The sequence below is a fragment of the Hylobates moloch genome, unplaced genomic scaffold, assembly GCF_009828535.3.
Source record: "Hylobates moloch isolate HMO894 unplaced genomic scaffold, HMol_V3 SCAFFOLD_11, whole genome shotgun sequence".
Taxonomy (NCBI): Eukaryota; Metazoa; Chordata; class Mammalia; order Primates; family Hylobatidae; genus Hylobates; species Hylobates moloch.
This window is the reverse complement of record NW_026652286.1, coordinates 99,689,229-99,705,997: the sequence shown is the minus strand read 5'-3', so window position 1 is coordinate 99,705,997 and position 16,769 is coordinate 99,689,229. Positions and strand designations below refer to the sequence as shown.

The 16,769-nt window shown below is 40.9% G+C and overlaps 1 long non-coding RNA gene across 2 annotated transcripts in view; it reads right to left on the bottom strand.

Moving 5' to 3' along the window:
• LOC131384608 (uncharacterized) overlaps positions 1-16,769 on the bottom strand; it is a 79,355-nt gene that overhangs the window by 54,655 nt on the left and 7,931 nt on the right. For both annotated transcript variants that reach the window (XR_009215623.1, XR_009215624.1), the window contains exon 2: positions 10,798-10,999. This is a non-coding gene — a long non-coding RNA (uncharacterized LOC131384608). The remainder of the gene's footprint in view (positions 1-10,797; positions 11,000-16,769) is intronic.

The window sequence follows — 16,769 nt, the reverse complement described above, 5'->3', positions numbered from 1 at the left end:
TAGTAGAGACGGGGTTTCTCCATGTTTGTCAGGCTGGTCTCAAACTCCTGACCTCAGGTGATCCGCCTGCCGTGGCCTCCCAAAGTGCTGGGATTAGAGGTGTGAGCCACCACACCCGGCCAATCCATTCTTTAATAGAATGGACTGTGTCTTGTCTTTGCAGCTCCAATATACAGTGCAAAGCAAGCAACCCAGCACATATGTGTTGAATGAGTAGATGCATTTATTGGTTGGTTTACTGGCTAGTTAGATGGTCATGGCTGGTTATGTGAATATTCCACAATAATAGTGGACCCATCCAAAAGCAGTTGGTGGCCCAGGCGCAGTGGCTCATGCCTGTAATCCCAGCACTTTAGGAGGCCAAGGTGAGTGAACTGCTTGAGGTCAGGAGCTCGAGACCAGCCTGACCAACATGGTGAAACCACGTCTCTACTAAAAATACAAAAGTTAGCTGGACATGGTGGCACACACCTGTAATCCCAGCTACTCAGGAGGCTGAGGCAGGAGAATCGCTTGAACATGGGAGGCGGAGGTTTTAGTGAACTGAGATTGCCACACTGCACTACAGCCTTTGAGACAAAGCGATATTTTGTCTCAAAAAAACAGTGGTTGGTATACACCTTTCTCCTGGAAACAAGGAATTTTATTTGCAGTCTCCATTTTATAAGGAAGGCTGGGGCAGCTTTTGCTGCTGAGCAGAAATCCATCCTGTTACCCCAGATTTTAGTCCCAGGCATTAACTCTCTAAGCAGAAGGGCTCATGAAGCCTTAGGCCACTGAGGCCCTGCAGCGCCCCAGACACCCTTTTAGGTTCAATGATGAGCCAAACAGCTTCCACCAATAGTCCCTGCTTGTGCAGCAGCAGAGCCCAGAGGTGGCGGCAGGCCACAAAACTTCTCTGCAAATTTGTTCAAGCCTGGGCCCCATTGGGCCATGAGGCCCCAGACAACTCTTGCTATATCATGCTGAGATGTGGGGAAAGGGATGAACTGAAAGGGAAGGAATTCAAATTTAGATGCAGGATAATGACATAATTTATAGATAAACTAATGCTAGTTTATCATATTTTCCCCAAGTTTTTATTTTGAAAATTTTAAACCTGCAGGAAGTTGAAAATATGGTGAAAACTCATTTTTCTTTCTCCTTGATTGCTAATGTTTTGATCTGTTTGTGTGTGTGTGTGTGTCTCCCTCAATTGAATATTTTTGCTAAACCACTTGAAAATTAGTTACAGATATCTTAAATTTTCTAAGAACTAGAGTATTATCCTACACAAGCATGATTTTTTTTGCATTACCAATATATTTACTTCCCAAGATATTATTACAATAGTATTGCCTAAAATACTGTCTATATATACATTTTTCTAATTGTCTTAATAATGTTCTTTATAACTTTTTTTCTGATCCAGAATCCAGTAAAAAAAATCATCTATTGCATGTCATTTTCTTTAGTCTCCTTAGTCTATTTAATCTAGAATGGTCTGCTACTTATTTTTTTATTTCACTTTATTTTATCTTTCATGGCTGATAGTTTTGGAGCTCAGGCTAGTTGTCTGGTAGAATGTCCTCTAATCTAAATTTCTGTGTTTGTTTCTTCATTATTGAATTCAGATTAGACATGTTTGGCATAAATACTACCTAGGTGGTGTTGCGTATTTTTCATCCCAGCACGTCAGGAAGTTCAAAATGCCATTTTGTGTCAATACTGATAATAATCCTACATTGCTGTCAAAAGTTCAGGAGCAGGAACTAGTGAGGCAGTCATTTCCTTCTGTTACTTGGTTAGGGTGATGTTAGCCAGATTTCTCCACCATAAATGCTCCTTTACCCTCTGTAGGTAATGAATAATCCAGGGAATGAGACGATGGGACTATCCCATTCTCTAATAGCATTCACCCAGTGGTTTTTGTCATGCATTAATGACCTTTGCCTGAATCAGTTAGTCCACTGGTTGCTGTAAATGCTACCTCTTCTAATTCTATCACTTCTTCTACAAGTAAAGGCTGAAATTTTTCCGTGAAGAATACGACCACCAACACACATACACATATACCTTTTTTCTGTTAACTTTTTATCTTGAAATAATACTAAGCCCACAAGAAGTTGCAAAAATATTACAGAGCGATCCAGCATACCCCAAACTTATCTTCCCCCAGTGATAACAACACCTTCCATATTATGTTATCAAAACCAGGAAATTGACTCTGGCACAACGTGATGAACTAGACTACAGATCTTACTTGGATTTTACCACTTTTTAAAATGCTAACTTTAATTTTAATTTTTTAGTATCACGTTGGACTCTATGTTTATTATGTTATACTCCATTACCATCATTATTCTTTTTGATATTCACATTGTCTCAAGTTTAACTAGTGAGGACTCCTTCAAGCCAGCTCATGACTTTTTTTGATAAGCCTCCATCCATCTTTCAGCTCTCCTTTGCTTTCTGGGACAAGAAGATGTTCCAGGCTGCAGAACTGTAGTTAGCCCTGTCTCTCGGAAGTGTTGGTTTCTTTTAGCAGGGAATGGTTTTTAGGAACTAAGATCTGGCTATTCTGGTAACCGTAATTTTTGATGTCCAGGCATATCTCCTGATCCCAGGTCCCATATGCCCACTGCCTCCTGGACATTTCCATGTGTGTACGCACTACTAACTCAACATGTTAAATACACTTTTTTTTAAATCCCCAAACCTGCTGTTCCTTTCATACACACAAGTCAAAAACCTCAGAGCCAGCCTTGATTCCTCTCTAATGTGTGATCCATATATCCAAACATTGGGTCATGTATGTTTGTCTCCTAAGTCTCTCAGCACTTGCCCACTTTTGTCACCTCTATTGCCACCGCCGTAGTCCAAGTTGCCATTTCTTGTCAGGATCATCTCAATAGTCTCCTGGTTTCTTTACTGCCATTTCTGTTCTCTATCCTTGTTCCTTCAGTCCACCCTCCATGTAATAACCAGAGTGATCTTACTAAAATATAAACACTTTGATGGTTTATTGGCTTTATTAAAAAAAACTAAGCTTCTTAACAAAACTTGCAAGAACTGCCACAAATCAGGCCTCATCTTTACTCCCTAGTCATATAAACTTATTTCAAAGTTCTGTCCCATGACTTATAAGAAGTGTACTTCTTTCACTCTCTTCACTAGACTAGCTGCTTTACTCAGCCTTTAGCTCTCAGCTTAAATGATCCTTGCTGCCTGCTGTTCATACCCTCATGTAGTCCTGTCTCGCTGAATCATGGCTGTTCTGTGTGATCAACAGAATACTGTGAAAGTGACAGTGTGGGACTGCTGAGGCTAGGTCGTAAAAGACATCCCAGTCTCAGCCTTAATCTCTCTTGGATTGCTCACTCAGTTGGGGGATGCCAGCCGCCATGCTGTGAGGGCACTCAAGCAGCCTGTGGAGAAGGGCATGTGGGCAGACACTGGCCTCTATGCAGCAACCTGCATCATCTTGCCAGCCATGGGATGAGCCATCTTGGAAGTAGATCCAGTCAGCTCCAGGTCAGCCTTCAGATGACATCGCAAGAGATCCTGGGCCAGAACTGTCTGTCTATGCCACTCCCAAATGTTTGATACACAGAGACTATGAGGGTAATACATGTTTATTGTTGTTTTAAGCCAATTAAAAACAAGAAACCAAGTCTGGATGTTAAGTGAACTGATTGCCACTGGAGTTTGTTGCTTCTAGGCTATTTCAATGGACACATCTGAGTTTAGACTGATTCCTCTCATGGGAATTAAATATCCAGGATTCTTCCTCATCTTTCCCTATCCTATGTCTGCATACTCCTTCTCCCTGATTCCTAACACCATCAATATGTTTAACTCATGGCTCAGTCCTACAACATATTCAAAATAGTTTGGAGATTACTGTACCAAAACAACTACCAACAACAAGCTGACTAAATATGTTTAAGATGCCATTACAGATCTTTTTTTTTTTAGACTATCACCCACTAAGAATGTACAGTCAGAATGCTGCATTCAAAAGCTTTTGAATTAGTTATTTACTTTCTGTACAGTTAGGTTGTCAATTTGATATAGAGTTGACTTTCTTTGTTTCATCTTATATTCAGCTTTAAGATTTGCTTTGTATTCACCCTTACTGATTTGATTTAATTTCATTTTAACATACAGTATATAAAACATTTACATGACTAATATGTCAAAGTTATATTAAAAGGTACATTCAAAGAAGTCTCAGTACTATCCCTAACCCTGCCATCCTTTTCACACACACCCGAAATAGGCAACCATTTTCATCAGATTCTGTTTCATGCATCCTACATTTTTTTTTTTTTTTTTTGCAAAAATAAGCAAATAAGTACATGGGTTTGGAGGGTTTTTTTCTTTTTTTCTTATACAAAGGATAACATACTATATGCATTCTTTCACATCTTGCTTCTTGCCTTTAACAACATATCCTGGAAATCATTTCTTATCAGTTCATAGAGAGATGCTTTATTCTTTTTTACATTGTGTGCATTGTGTTGTATGGATGTACCACAGATTATGCAACTTATCTACGACAGAAGGGCAACAACAATTCCAACATTTTGTTACAATAAATAACGTCTCTAAAAACTACCTTATCACTAGTGGTTCATGTTTGTGGAAATGTATCTCAGAGTGAATCTCAACAAGAAGAAATGCTAAGTCAAAGGGTAAATGCATAGTTTTCCTAGATATACCACATTCTCCTCCCTGGAAACCGATCATTTTATACTCTCTCTAGCAATTTATGAGTGTATCTGTTTCCTGACAGACTCACTGAAAGTGTGTGTTGTCAACCTTTAGAATTCTGCCAGTCTAAGAGGCAAAAATTAGTATCTTAAGTGTAATTTTGTTTTTATATCTCTTATTATAAGTAAGTTTGAGTAACTTTTTGTATGTTTAAAAGCCGTTTGCATACATTTTTCTGTGAAATAGCTATTTATTTTGCTCATGTTTCTTTCCAGTTTTTGGACTTTCATCTCTTGATTTGCAAATGTTCTATATGTATTAGGGGGATATTAGCCCTTTCTCTGTAATGTCTATTGCATATACTCTTTCCAATTTAGTTACTTGTCTTTTGAATTTGTGATGTTTTTGCCATGCAAAAATTTGGGGTGGGTTTTTTTTTTTTTTTTTTTTTTTTGAGACGGAGTTTTGCTCTTGTTGCCCAGGCTGGAGTGCAGTGGCGCAATCTCAGCTCACCATAACCTCCGCCTCTGGAGTTCAAGCAATTCTCCTGCCTCAGCCTCGCGAGTAGCTGGGATTACAGGCACGTGCCACCATGCCCGGCTAATTTTTGTATCTTTAGTAGAGATGAGGCTTCACCATGTTGGTCAGGCTGATCTCAAACTCCCGACCTCAGGTGATCCGCCCACCTTGGCCTCCCAAAGTGCTGAGATTACAGGCATGAGCCACCGCACCCGGCCAAAAATTTTGGGTTTTAATAGAATGAAATTTGTCAATGTTTTCATATATTAAATCTGGATTTTGAGTCATGATTAGCAAAGCTTTTTCCATATACATAAAGTAATTCATCCATGTTTTCTTCTAGTTCATAAAGTAATTCACCCATGTTTTCTTTAGTACATTCAAGGTTTCATTTTTTTTTTTTTTACTTTTTTTTTTACATTTAACTCTCTGATCTGTTTGGAGTTTATTTGGGGTGAGGGTGTAGGATATAAATCCATTTTTATCTTTTCCCAAATGGCTATCCAGTTGTCCAACCCTTTATTACTTAAAGCCCATCTATTTCCCAGTACTTCTTAAATTTGGAGGCCTTCTACACTACAAGGTAAGTCCTACAGTGAATATTTGGCATGTCAAAACAGAAACCAACACATACGGGATTTTCTTTCTGTGCCTGTTCAGTGTGAAACATCCAAACTGAAAGGAAGAGAGGATACTGATAAAAAAGGACCAAGAGTTTGGAACTCAGAATTTCTAAATGTACATATATTGCTTAATATTTTTAAGCAATACACGATCATGGCAAAGATTTCAAATAGTATGAAAGTTGTACAGTGAAAGGTAAAATCATCTTTCTAAATCAGATTACAGCCTTTCTAGAAGCAACCACTGTTGTCAATTTCTTATGCATCCATCCAAAGATGATATATGCCTTTGCAGAGAGAGAGAAAATGAGAGAGAGAGGCTTTAAATGAAAAAGGAGAAAAACGAATGAATTCATACCTAATGAGAGACCCTTGGGTGCTAAGCACACACACATTATCACACTTTATCTCACAACGGTCCTCCTGGGTCTATATTTTTATTCCATCTCACAGATGAAGAATTGAGGTTCAGAGAGGTAAAGGGACTTGTTCAAAGATCTCAGCTAGTAAGTATAGGATGCAGATTTGAATTTCCACTGTCTTCTCTGTACCATGATGTGAACATGCAGGGTGTGGGTGGTCACCACATGGAAATGGCTATTTGGAACTCTTGGAGGCACACTAAGAGCAGCGTTTATAGCCCCCCGAAATGATTTGTCAGTAGGAGGAAAGAGGTATCTGAGCTGTGCCAAGAAATTAACATATTATTTCATATTCTTGTGCTACTTGTCAGGAGCTCTTGATGATGGTAAGGGTGGCCTGAAACCTCCCATCCCCAAACACTTTGAAATTCTTGTAAGCCTTGCTACCAGGAGAGAAAAAACAATCAAAAGAAAAACCGGATTGTGTCAAGAAATGTTAGCAGCTATGACTCAAAGATCTATAGGGGGGCAGATCTGTTGACTCAGAAGGGTCCATATCTTAGTCACTTAACAGCTTTTGCCACACTTTAATATTTTAGAGAAAGAAAGAGATTTACAAAGTGGTAGGGGGAGGTAAAAATAAAAGATTGCAACAGAAGGATTTGCTTCACAACAGCAGTTCGTGGTAGCATGCAAGGAAAATATAGAGGAGAAAGCATTGTTATGCTATTCCAGAGAGAGGGTTTTTGAATAGAAGTAGACGGGTGTCAATTTCTGTATATTAAAACATTCAAAACACGGTTCCATTCTCACAGAAGTTCTCTCTATTGTAGTGAAAATGTATTTTCTTTCTTATTCTTATGAATTACAGACTGTGTAGAAAAGTATGCATTAAAAGCAGGGGTTATGGGGTGTGGGGTGTGCACCTCCCCTGGAAAGTTCACAGGCTGTTTTCAGCTCCTTGGGGATTTTATTGCTGTAGACTAAGATCCTTGAACTACTTCATTCCCTAAGATACTGGAATGCTTTATTGGGATGGGACCCTCCAATAAGCACTTTATTGGGCAATGCCAGAGATCAAGTTCATGACCATCCTGTCTATTCCCATCCCATCCCCTATCTACCAATCCCCAATTGTCACCACCACAAAAGATTTTGGAAGCAATAGAATTCAAGATTCTGGCCCTGAGCTTTACATGTCTTCATTCTGTCTATTCTGTTCTCCAACTCCAACCTGCTTTTCTCTTGCCTTGCATGGATGTCCATCTTTGCATGGATGCCTACCTTTGCCTGGATGTCTATCTTTGCTTGGATACCCACCTTTGCATGGATACCCATCTTTTTGCATGGATGCCCATCTTCGCATGTATGCTCATCTTTTTGCATGGATGCCCATATTTTTTGCATGGATGCCCATCTTTGCATAGATCTCCATGCAATCAGCTGTTTTCTCAAGGGCAGGCTCTACCCCAGCATCTACCCTCTGATCTCTCAGCCTTCCATTAATTCTCCTTTTCTCCATCCTTTACCTAATTTCCTTCAACTTCTTCTCTACTCAGACTCTACCCAATGAAATATGCTCTTCTCACTTAGATTTTCTCATCTCTACAGTCAGGAGTATTTTTCTGCTCTTCCTAGCAAGGCTCCACCCCTCCTTCCCATTTAAAAATTCTGTTAAAAATCCACAATTTATAGCAAATATCCCTTGAAATTTCCAAATGTTTCAAATAATTCCATTCTCACCCCTTAGCATCTGTCTATCAATCCATCAACTAGCATATTTATTAGACACTTGCTATGTGCTAGACATTGTGCTAATATCAGGGAAAGTGACATTCGTCCAGTGCTTTCCAGTTTGGAAGGCATTTTCACATCACTTTTCCTACTTGATCTCCACAACAACCCCCAAGGAAGGAAGGGCAGAAATAATTGCTAATCCCATATTGCACATAGAAAGCTAAAGCCCGGTGAGTCAGTTGGCTGCTGGGAAGTGGCAAAGCCAAAATTTCAAACACACATCTTGCTTAAAAGTTTGGGACTGGGTATTCACCATAAAGCATTATGCATGTGCCCATGCATGTACCCCTCCCCCCCAGCCCCTACCTGACACACACCATCTATTTTTATAGTTTTCATTAGTTGTAAGCATGTTTTTCTCCGTTTTTCTAAAGTGTTTGTTCTGTCTTCCTTTTAATCAATAAGGTCCCCATGGACTGGAACTCAGAGTGGCTCTGTGAGCTTGGTGCTGAAAGGGGTAAGGCAAGTCAAATAAATCCACAATTCTTACAGGCAAAGTTGGATAAAGGTTTCAGTGTGCACAGATGCAGTCCCATCTTAAATGGGAGCGTGAGGCATCTCGAGCCAGTGCAGGTGGGCTCCCTGGTGTTTTACCCATTTAATAAGTATTAGCATTTTCTGGAGCAATTTCCATTCTGTCAACACAGCACTGAATGAATCAGCTCTGCAGTCTCCATCCCAGTCACATTCCCTCCCCTTCACACAAAAGCTAGTGTACATGAAAAGCCCCCATAGTGGGCATATAATTATCATCCAACTGCAAACCCATTTCTCAAGGATCCTTCCCCATTGCTAGAGAGCTGGATTAATCAGCATGGCTCGCAGTGGCTTTTGCATCTCTTAATTTACTACCAAACACTCCTTGTCTCCTGAGACGAGCTGTTTTGTTACGTGTAATTAGACCATGCACGCAATCCTACGTGGGACTTGTTATTTTTGCACAGGAGGATTACAGAGCTGTCTCCAGGTGGGGAATGGTGACAGGCTGTATGAACAAAGGTATGCTGCATGTTCATTTGCAAACCTCCACCGGTGTGGCACCGGCTCTGTTGGAGAGATGTTAGGGCTGGAGACACACATGGGCTCAGCTCCTCCGATTAATTGTCTGGGGCCCAGAGGTTCAGAAGATAATGGCTGAAGCATATGGTTTCTCCTCCTTCTAAGGTTGTCTGTCTCCTGAGACCAAGGCCAGGAACAGCCACCACAGGGCTGAAGGGCCTGGCAGTGACTTCAGCACCAGCCTTCCTGGGACACAGGCAGGGGGCTGGAAAATCTCTGTGTAGAGCTGCCTCTGATTTTAGGGAAAGTGGAGGGGGCTGGGCTTTGAAGGAGTGTCCCTGAGGGCCTTGCTCCCTGATCCTGGGACTTTTCCTTGTGACAGTTCAGCCCCCTCCTAATACTCAGCATCCTCTGAAATGAAACTCTTGAAGCGCTCTATTACACCAGCAGCAAAATGAAAAGAAAGGACTGAAGCACTCCTGCCTGTTTCAAAAACTCTTCACTGACCTGCTTGAAACCTCCACTCATGACTCAAATTGTACTAGAAAAAGCTGTTTAGCATTAGAGCAAGTCAGTGAAAAATATGCTATGTTTACTTTTTCCCTCGGCTGTTTTGATTTTCCTGCTAATGATCAAGAAGAAGGGTCTCCCAGAATCACTTAGGATCCAGTGTTTTACAGAAGCCAGAAGCATGCTGGTGGGACCAGAGGAGAAAGACGTTCAACACCAAACACCAGGCCATCATTAGGGGGCACTAGGGTGTAGAAACGCTTCAGATCAGAGGTTCCTGGTTCCTACTTCATCACTCACTAGCTGTGTGACCTTGGGCAAGTCACCTAGCTCTCTGAGCCTCCATCTCTTCGTACATCTGAGGATGATAATAGCAGTAGCATCTGACCTACCTCTGGGGCCTTGGTAAAGATTAGATGCAATCACGGAAGTGAAAGAGCTTTGTAAACCATATTCCTCTATACAAAGGACTGTCCTTGTTATTAATAATAATGGCCCTTCCTGCTGATAACAGCTCTCATCTGGGAGCTAGGGTGGGGTTGCTTTTCCAGCAGTGCCCGTCTCTGTTACAGCAGAGCCCTTTGTGAAGAAACAGCACCGAGGAGTGACTCGCATGTGCCCTGTCACTCACCAGGTGACATCTCAGGAGACAGCAGTCCAAGGTGCTGAGGAGAAGTGCTACAGCATCCTGTCCCTCAGGTTTGACACAGCATAATTGTTTTGACATATGATGGAATTTGTCCTCGCATGGGTCAGGATAAAAGCACAATACTGATGCTTTTCATCTAATTTCAATTACAGTCATTAAAACCCTAACTCCTGAGTCAAACCTTTCCAAAAAGCCATCAATGACAGCCCATTACAGATGAGTTATTTATAGTGGTGCATGTTAATTTTACAGTACCACAGACCAATGATTCATGGCTTGGCATTAGTGAGAGACATCATTCACTGGGCTGAGTGATCCCTGACATAACAAGCACCGCTCTGTATCTCTGCAGGGACAATTCAAGGCCTCAGACTTAGAGGTCAGCCCCTGTCTGGCACAGAATAGCCAGAGCATCTGGGCCTTGACCCACTACCCAGGGAGATATTCTGCCCTGTGGAAGGAAGAATGGGACCATTTGCTTGGGGATTGGAGTGTAACATCCAGAGAATATCTGGCCGAGATGATATTTGGCTTGAGCCAGACATTTGGCTTTTCTTCTCAATTTATATCTATTTGTATGGGCCTTTAAGAGACTTCATATTTGCTACTATTCAATAACTTGGAGCGGATATCTGATACTAACCTGGACTTGATGGAAAAAGATGTCTCTGGGGCCATAGAAAGCCCAGAATCCTTTTATCCAAACTGCTTCAACCTCAGGTTCATAAGTGCCACTTTGACCGATCAATAGCGGGCCTCTTGATTCTTGGTCTATTTGTAGCTGAAATTCTCCCCCTTGATTAAAAATTCACCAAGAGGCAGCCTGATGTGACATTTATGAGTTCCTGGAAGTCCATAAATGTTGAATGTTAGAAATTAGCACCAAGTCGTTCAGATGATAAAAAGCAATAAGCAAGCAAGAGGACTAATACTGGACACTCCTGTATTTTCACTGTTTATCTGTGCAACCTCAAAGCAAAGTGAAACTAAAACTTGATACAAAGCACTTCTGTGTTTGACTTAACCTTCATGTCAATCCCTACCTCTAAATTAAACCCCCTTCTGAATAAAGTGGAAATAGGCCTGATGAAACTATCTGACTCCTCTATTTCCTTCCACCTTTGTAACACTTTGTCAAATAGTAGCTTGTCCAAGGTCTCTGCTCTATTTTAATACCAGCCATGATAACAAACATGGAAATTGATTACTTCTCTTTCTTTGTATAATAGTATCTCTGCAATCATTGGGAAGGTAGGTTGGTAAAAATAAATGTGTGACCTCATTATTTTGGTGTTTTCAACCACAAGACTGCTTCATACAATACCTACGAATATTTTTTTTCAAGTTACTTTCTACCCACATCCAAGCCCTTTCCTGAACCTCTGTTCCCTTCTTTTAGTGGTTTCTTCCGATATTTCTCTAACGTTCCCTCTGTAGACCTTCTTAGGCATTGATCATGTTCTGGGATCTTTCTGCACTGCCTGGGAGGCCTTGTCTGGTCCAGGTTGGAGTCAATGAAGAGAAAGAGAAAGTTAAATACTAAAGCTCTCATCAAGTAGCCCAAATGCCATTCTACTTATTTTACTGCATGTCCATCCAGAGAGTGGTTTGTACATGGAATTTCAATTCTGATTGGTTGCTGGTATATTTTTCAAAATATAATGAAACATTCTTCTTGACTCACAGATATGAAAATTTAGAAATGTGCTTCATTATGTCCCGATGAAGGAAAGAGCAGTGATAAAAGGACTAGAGCCAAGTGTTTGGGATTGACTCCAAGCTCTACCATTTACTAGGTTTATGACCTTGTTCCTTGACCTCTCTATGCACAAATTTTGTCCTCTGTAAAATAGGGCTATGATAGTACCTGTCTTATAGGGGGTTGTTATGAGAGAGTAAATAAGCCAATATTTGAGGACATTACCCAGCAGCTACTAAATACTGTATAAATGTTTGTTAAATAAGGAATTTTTTAATTTAAAAAATATTTTACAGAATACCACTGCCCACTGTAAGACATAGTGCTAGGCACTGTGAACATGTAGGAACTTGACAAAACATTGTGTCAGCCATTGAGGACAGTTTCTGGAGAGGGACAGAAGAACACTCAGATAACTGAAACAGCCAAGCTGGCATGAGCTCTATGCAGGTATACTCACACAAATGCGATGAAAATACAGAGTAGGGTGGGACTGCTCGGGCTATGACTGAGAAGATTGCACAGAGCAGATGGCACTCAAGTTGTTTCTTAAGGGATAAGCAGCATTTCCAAGGGCAGGATAGATAGACAATGAGGGGCTGTGGTAGAAGACTATTCCATGTGTGCCCAGCATGAACACAAAACCAAACTGCTACCACCCTCCACATTTATCCATCCCATATCTATCTCCTATACCACCCCCTGCCAGGTCTACCTGCCTTTCTTCCTTGTTTCTACCTGTTCTTCCACTTGCAGATCTACCCCTGGCCTCTCTTTTCCTCCAGTTATTTTCTCCTTATTTTATCTCTCTTGTAATCTCGAAACCAATGCAGGCAATTTTTTAATAAATCAAATAATATAGAAAGGTATAAAATGAAAAGCAAAATCTTCTTTCTCCACTTCCTACTCCCTAGAAGTAAGGACTGTGTCACAGGTATAAAACATGGACACAAATTCTTGACACTTCTGCCTCTGAAAGGCAGAGTTTATTTCCCTCCCCTTGAATCTAAGTAGGCTTACACTGCTTCAACCCATGGAGTAGTGTAGAAGTGATGCTGTGTCTTCCAAATCTAAGACATAAAAGACCATGAAGCATCTACCTTGTTCACCCAACACTCTCTCTGGGAGCATTGAGCTGCCATATAAAAAAACTCAGCCTTCTTGGAGAGGCTACATTCTGGCACGCTGGGCCTAGCCTTTCAAGCCCAGTACTTGTATAGCTACTTCTCTTAGTTAACATACTCCATTACACAAATATGCCACAATCTATCTAACCACTCTTCTAATGATAAATATTATAGTAGCTTCCACTTTTGTGCCATTATCAATAATGCAGCAATGAACATTCTTCTCCATATATTTTTGTGCATTATATAAGTACTTCTGCAGGACAAAGTCCCGGAAATAACATTGCTGAACCAAATAGTATGTGATTTTAAAAAAAAATGTTTCAATATCATCCAATTGCCCTCCAAACAAGCTGTGCCAATTTAGACTTCGGGTGGTACATAAGTATGCCAGTTTCCCTATAACCTTACCAACACTGAGTATTATCGAACTTTTTAATCTTTATCTTTCTGATGTTGTCTCTGCCTTCATTATGATGTGCCACAACTGGATGCCTTGTAAGCGAACTATCCTAAGTATAATGTGAACTCGCCTGCAAACCCATGGAGCTCAGGTACATATGGGAGGGGGGTTATTCACGATGGTAATGGAAAAAGATAATGCAAAATGACAAGCTATCAATAGCTCAGGTGAATGAGCACTAATTTAGCATAAAGATGAGCCACAGAACATCACAGACTTGCAGGGCAAATGTGTCAGGACATAATGAAATTCAGCTCAATGACATTCTGCTAATGGCAAGTGTTATCTGAAGTCCAGAATGACCCATTTGGTTGGGGATGTAAGGAGTGGGGGAGGGAGGAAAAAAATGAAGTTCTCTCAGTTAACCAAAATGCTCACTGGACAGCTGGCTATAAATGGAACATTTTGCAATGATTGATTTCATCCTGGATGATTCTAAGGGACATTCAAGAATAGTGCTTCTCAAACCTAGCTGCCCAGCAATATGACCTGGAGTGTTTTTTTTTTCAGAAAAATATAGATATTTATTTTCCTCACATTCACCCCCAAACACACATGCATTCAGTCACCATAGGTTCTGATTCAGTTGGTCTGCATTTTCAACAAGCCCATCAGGTGGTTCTGAGACAGAACAAAGACAGGATCTCACTCTGTTGCCCAGGCTGGAGTGCAGTGGCATGATCAGGGGTCACTGCAGCCTTGACTTCCTAGGCTCAAGTGACCCCCCCACCTCAGCCTCCCAAGTAACTGGACTACAGGCGTGCACCAACATGCCTGCCTAATTTTTGTAAGGAAAATTTTTGTAGAGTAAAAAATTGAGCTTGCATCAGAATCACATTGGAGATTTATTAAAACACAGATTGCTCAGCCTCATGGCCAGAGCTTCTGATTCAGTAAATCTGGAGGGGGACCTGAGAATATGCATTTAAAACGAGCTCCCTGATGATGCCAGTCCCGGATGCACCTTGAGGACCACTGACACACCAACAGCACCAGCAGCAGCAGCAACACCTGGGAGCTTCCTGAAAATGCAGAATCACAAGCCCCTACCACTACCCATGATGCCCGCCAGTAAAGGCAATCATAATATCCTTTCTACTTCACTCAGTTTCTGATAAGCCGATAGAGTGGTTCTTCCCAAACTTGTCTGTACATGGGGTCACCTGCAGAGCTTCAAAAATTAGTAGTGCCTGTGCCTGCTCCCCCAAATATTGTGATTTAATTGGTCTGGGGTGTGTCCTGGGCTTAGACTTTCTTTTTAAAGACCCTCAGGTGATTGTAAAGTGCCAGCAAGTTTGGAAATCACTGTTATAGGCTATATTGATTGAGTGCAGGGAATGAGATGGGAGAGAAACTGCTGTCTTTTGAAGAACTCAAGCGAGCCACCTCACAATTGAGTATTTATTTATTTATTCATGTGTGTATGTATGCAACAGATAATGACTAAGGACAGACTGTGCCAGTGCTATGCTAGGTCAAAGAGGAATAGTATAGCCCCTGCCCTCATAGGGTTTCTAGTCTAGGAGAGGAGATTCAGATGGGTAAACAGAAAACCAAGTCACGTGCAATTGTTCTATGGTAGTGCTGTGGGACACACGAGGGACGGGCACAGAGCCGTAAGTCTTGCATGCAATTACATCTCTCAGATCCAGGAAATCGGGTGGCAGTTCTGACATGAAGTGCATATTGTATTCACTCATTCATTTTGTATTCATTCATTCAACAAATATTTAATGAGCATGGGTGTCATGCACCCATCATTGAGCTAACTGCTGAGTAAATTACAAATGAAGCGGCAGACTCAGTAAACACAGAATCTCATGCTCCTCTCAGAATTTTTTAACTTTCTCGTAGAGTAGATATTTCTTGTCTTTACCTGCTTGTCATTCACTTTTCCTTCTGATATCAGTACTCAGAATTTCTTTTGGGAAACAACTTGTCCACACTCCACGTCCTCTGGGGAATCTCCTCTATTTTCTCCAGACTATCAAATCTGCTTGACTCTTTTCTTATCTTGGGAATTAAACCAGGTGTGTTTGTAGGGGTGGAACTTTTGGCTATCTTGTGACCAATGGATGGAGGGTAAGAATGAAGCCAGTGTGAAAGAGAGAGCCAGGAAGGAGAGACTGCATCTGATGACACTATTTGCCCAGAGGAAGCCATGCCTCTATCTTTGCTACACAGGCCAATAAATTCCCTTTGGGGCCTAATCCAGTTCGAGTGGATTCTGTTCTGTTATTTGCAACTCAAAGAGTCCAAACTGCTAGACCTAAAATGGATTTTTCAGGAGTATTTTGTGATTGAAATATAAATAAGCCCATTAATATCTGTTCATGAAATGCTCTGTTTCCTGTTTTATAAAAATATGTTTTGTAGAGATTCTATTCTAATGTCTTTAGGTGTATAAATGGTATTCTGTAAAGTAAATCAGATCATGAGCTCAAGATGTTCTTAAGAAAAATTATTTAAATGATGCTACACCTAGTTAGCAGCTGCCAGCCAAAGCTCATAGAGCATATGGAGAGAAAGATTTCAGGTTGTTCTACTCGCCTTCTAACAAAAGCCTGAGAAACCTTCTAGGTTTGAAGAGAGTGGGCTGGGAGCTTTCACTTTCTGGGTAGCATTGCTGTGTGATTGGGAATCACAGATGAAGAGGAGCCAGCGAAATGCTGCGAAGATTGTGAAGTTAGCTAGAAGACAGACTGTTAAACTAAGGCTGTCTCTTCACCAAGATTGCTGGTCCTTTTTCTAGGCATCTCTCAAATTGTTCTCTCATTTCCAAACATCCTCACATTTTTGCCCAAATTCTCATCGTGGCCAGCTTAAACTAATGTAAAAACCTTTCAATTATTCTTCCTCATCTGAAGGAATAGCATTTCCGCCTCCAGGCACACCCTCAGTCCTTCCTCCACACCACTGCCAAAGTGAGCCAATCACGTGACCAATGTAGAAACCTTCATATTTGTCCCCTCACCAACAGAATAAGGTCATGATTTCTGCCAAGGTGTATTTATTTTACCTCTATCTATCTATCAAACCACTACATCCAGTTCCCAGAATGTGCTAGGCTGTTTCAAGTATTTGTGCCTATGGTCATTGCATCCTTACTGTCTAGAAGCCCACTAGGAAAATTCCTCTTCACCCTTAAAAAACACATTCAGACATTCCTTCTTTAGGAAGCCTTTCCTTGAATCCCTCTACCCTTAAAGTTAATCCCCCCTCCTCTGTACTTCATTTATAATTTCTACATATATTTTTATTCCCTAACATTCTGTTGTTATACGTTTGTCCTTTTGTCTAAATTTGAGCCCCTTTAAGATAGAGAC